The following is a 4059-nucleotide window of genomic DNA, read 5'->3' as shown; positions in this document are numbered from 1 at the left end:
ATATAGGTTATATACATGTAGTAATGCACAATGGTACTGTACTGTGAATAGTATTTACATTAGATATCTGTTAGTTTTGTAAGACTTCTAACTGTACACCTGAACTGAACACCCCAAATAGTGGTTACATATTATTTTATATTTTGTGTACATTGATTTCAACATCGATATCAGTGTATGTCTTGCTGGCATTTCTTTAAGAAAATGAAAATGTTTTTTTATCAATGATGAGGTTCCTAGAAAGATGAACATAATATAGAGGGTTATTGTTAAAATGGTGTTTAGGGGAAGATTAAATATGAAACGAGACACAAGTGATACACAAATGTGAAGGTATTTTATTTTCTATACATGTGAATAATTGTAAATACACTCCATGAGGGCTTCAAAAATGTTCATTACTATTCCATTCAGAACTTTAGACAGGGTTAGGCCACACCAATTTAATTTCTTGGTTAACGGATTTTTCTAGAAAAATAATGGAGCGGGCGGGCGAAAAAAAAATTAAAATAAAAATAGGCCTAGGCATCCTATTATGGCCCAAAATGGTACGATAGGAGCCATGAAGTCCAGGCTGGTTCAAAATTTAAACAATGAATTTTCAACTTTTAATGATACCATTGCATTGAAAGATGGAATAACTGTAACAACTAGGATGAAATGGAATGTTTTCAACTGTTCAGAGCAAAATATGAGCATTTTGCAGTTGATTCTTAATTTTTATTTGCAAATCAGAAAAAAATGAAGCGGGCGAATCCGTTAACCAAGAAATTAAATTGGTGTGGCCTTAGTTACATACAATTTGAGACACACACACAAAATTCTGATTCAGAATTTTTCCAAATATTTGTAGCATTATAACGGGAGGGGTCCTAATTCCGACCTATGTTCCATCCAAACGCACATACCTTTGGTAATGGTTTGTCTCACCAAAATCCCGCCTAACACGAGCTATAATATTTACAGATAAAGATAACAACGATTAAAGCTAAATAGCTGTGTATTTCACTTTAGTGTGGCGCCTTGCACCCAAGCGTAATGGTTCGCGAAACTTACGGCAGGTTTTTCGTCATTCTGCCGGTGGAACGTTCTATCGCAAAAGGGGTGCCCTAATTCCGACCTAGTATCTAACAAAGGCCAATGTGAGGAGAGAGTTAGGTATCTAAAATACACAAATTATGACTAAAACAATCTATAACTATTTTTCTGTCCCAAACAAGTCTTTTTTGTACCATTACGCTACTTGCTCCAAAGCGGCTGTTTCAAAATCAAAGCTGCGTTTTTTAACACGCTCGTCAACCCCCGAACAAGCGTCGAATTTATACAGATTTTTCAATCGTCTGTTATCGGAGCGTGCGAATTGGAACAAACTTTGTGAGAATACCGATATCAACACAGAAACTTTGTCCATTCTTGTGGTTATTTATAGGCACGTGCTCCCATGCATAGCGCGGCGACAAGGATTTTTCAAACTAGTACGGAATTAGGGGTAGGTCGGAATTAGGACACCCCCCGTTAAGTCCATATTCGTTACTTTTGCACAATGTGATGTAGCTCAGCACATGTAGATACTAGTAGAATGTACAGCACAGTGGTAGGTACATGTACAAGTTAGTGAACTATGCATTGCCGTCCATTCTTATGTCTTGTGTATATTACCATAATAAAGTTTCAGACAATAAAATCACCATTTTTTGCGAATTTCTTGTGAATTTTTCAGTAAATGATAAATGATTCTGTTTATGCATTTTCCTTCTGGTTGTCAGAAGGCTAGTCTCCACCAGACTCCTTAGCAGGCTGAATAAATAGTAGAAATCGGCTAAGGGGAACATCATTGGCCAGAGGAGTTGGCCAGCCATAGAGGGTCCAGCTTGCCTGCCAGAAAAGGAGTCTGGTGGAGACTACATATAGCAGGACATTGAAGACAGGAGGTGAGATAACCTTTGCTGGGACCCTTGGTCTAACTTCTTTATAGTGTCCCTGACGAGCCAAACATGTAAAAATAACTACGTACACACAACAATATACACATGAACAAAAACACCGAAAGTAAGTTTCTTGGGAATTTTCGATTTTACGTACTGCAGTCTTCGTCAGGTTCAAATGACCACTAACTGAAGGCACGTGACCGTAATCACGTGACATCAACAACTTGTTATTTTAGAAAACGTGTTACGTTAGGGTAGCAAGAGTACGAAAACCTTGCTTTCCTTTCTCGGCACTCGGTTCCAGTGCAGAAAGTGGTTTCATCACTGGATTTCCAGTTCTGGGCACTCTCTGAGCACTGGAAATGCTGGCATCAGACAGCACTGGAAACCGAGAGCTCGGGTGCACTGAAAACCGTGTAATTTTATGGGTCTGGAGGATGAACCCATGGTAGCCAACATTTCCATTTGTACGGAAACCGCACTCTCCACGTCAGGGGGTATCTTTCGGCGAGAACACGCTGGTAGTCCCGCGGCACACTCACCCGCTTCCCGCGAAAATTCACCTTTGTCGTGGGAAGGACGAGGCTTTTCAGCAGGTCCACGCTTGCCGTGAGATACCTCAATCCGTGAATAAACGTTTCCCCTCCTCTTCCAACGGAATAACGTAACACAGGTGACGGTTTGTCCGAGTTTAAATCTCCCGCTTTTCCTACAACCAGGTCCCAGTTCATCAGGTCAGCCCTGGCTCCCTTGTACGTGGCTATCATCGCATTGCCTTCGATTCCAAAGTGTCGGAGACGCTTTTGAAACCGGGACCCAAAGGTCTGTAAAACAAATAGAGTCTGAATACTTCTGAACTTGACGTATGTTAAGATATGTCGACAAGGTGTACACATTTTCTTTTCAAAAACATTTTTTTTTCAAGATTTTGCTAATTCTCAAAAAAAAAGACTTATTGAACACCTCAATCCTTGGTTGATAACTCCGGTACTTGAAGGCATGACTACCAGTATTTCTTCTTTTATGAGATGGTGTTACGTACTTGGTATGGCATCGACTGTTTCAAGTGTCATCGACAGTTTACGAGACGGAAATTATGATTATTAGACGGGAATTAGATACGGGATCCGGAGCTGAATATTGGCCACATATTCTGTATCAGTATAGCCGGTATAACCGCCCTTCGGCGTAACACACCAGCTTCGCAGGCACGCGGCGCGGCGGCAGCTAGCTATCACACCGAACGACTTGTTACACTCAATCTTTGCACATTTAATTGTAGGAGTTGTTTAAAGTTTTCTAGTGATGATGCCCCTACTATGCTTGGTGGCAACGAGTTCCAGTCTACGATAGTTCTGGGGAAATACCAGTTTTTGAACACCTCAATTCTTGGTTGATAACTTTGAAATATTCCACCCACCTGTTCAGCAGCTCGTGTCTCCATCTTCAGCCGGCTGATGTCCACGTCTCCGTCATGCGGCAGGACGTCTCCCAGCCTCACGGCGCCCAGCAGCGTCCCGTAATCCAGCCAGTACGTCTGGTTCAACTCTTCAAACACCTGCGAATTTGTAAAATAACTAGAAAGGCCAATATTTGCTTTGGAGCAAATACAGCGATGGGTTCACCACATTTTACGACATGGCAGGGAAAGAATGAGAAACACAAGGGAAAACAATGATTTACATTGATATAACTATAATATGAAGTAAAATACAACTAAAACAACAGTTGGATAGCTATTCCCTACTTTATTGGTTAGGATTTTTAATTGCATAATGCAAACTGTTGATTTTCAAAATAAAAAAAACGTCCATGCCCCGCATTCCAATGCTGGAGCAGGAAAGCTTGAAATACCTACCAAAACACTTGAATACAGACATACTGTCAGTATGGAAATGCTCTGTGCAGGTGTTAATCAAGTTAAATCCCAACAGCCAATCAGCAAGAAATGCTCTGTGCAGGTGGAAATGCTCTGTGCAGGTGTTAATCAAGTTAAATCCCAACAGCCAATCAGCAAGAAGAATAGAGGAAAGCTGCATGCCTATTGGTTGATGCCCTGCATTCCATTGTGATGACTCATGTCCAAACGTGGTAAACAAGGCACGCTAACACATTTGCTATAACACAGCCA

The sequence above is a fragment of the Branchiostoma belcheri genome, unplaced genomic scaffold (assembly GCF_001625305.1).
Source record: "Branchiostoma belcheri isolate BF01 breed outbred unplaced genomic scaffold, Haploidv18h27 scaffold17, whole genome shotgun sequence".
Taxonomy (NCBI): Eukaryota; Metazoa; Chordata; class Leptocardii; order Amphioxiformes; family Branchiostomatidae; genus Branchiostoma; species Branchiostoma belcheri.
Note: the sequence above shows the minus strand (reverse complement) of the source record.